This window comes from Thermobia domestica, chromosome 6 (genome assembly GCF_964235325.1).
Source record: "Thermobia domestica chromosome 6, izTheDome1.hap1.1, whole genome shotgun sequence".
NCBI lineage: Eukaryota > Metazoa > Arthropoda > Insecta > Zygentoma > Lepismatidae > Thermobia > Thermobia domestica.
In genome coordinates this window covers 4804389-4804683 of record NC_137459.1, presented here as the reverse complement: position 1 = coordinate 4804683, position 295 = coordinate 4804389, and positions in this window count along the sequence as shown.

Here is a 295-nt window from a genome sequence, read left to right as displayed (position 1 = left end):
TATGAGATTAATCTCGAAGATATTACATAAAATAATTTTTGTTGTTGTTCCAACAATATGTTGAGAGGTCACGTATCTTATTAGATAGCTTTATCTTATCGGGTATTCTTCTGATGATAAACTTTCTCTTTTGACTTTTCAAATGTGTTAATGGCTTGTATTTGCTTATTTATTAGACAGTTCGATTCACAAAAGTCCTTCTTTATATTTACCCTATCCGTCCACTCGACCAATCATCATCAAATTTGTTGAAGATGTCGAGGGTCAAACGTCAAAAATCAAGTTCACTTTTGGA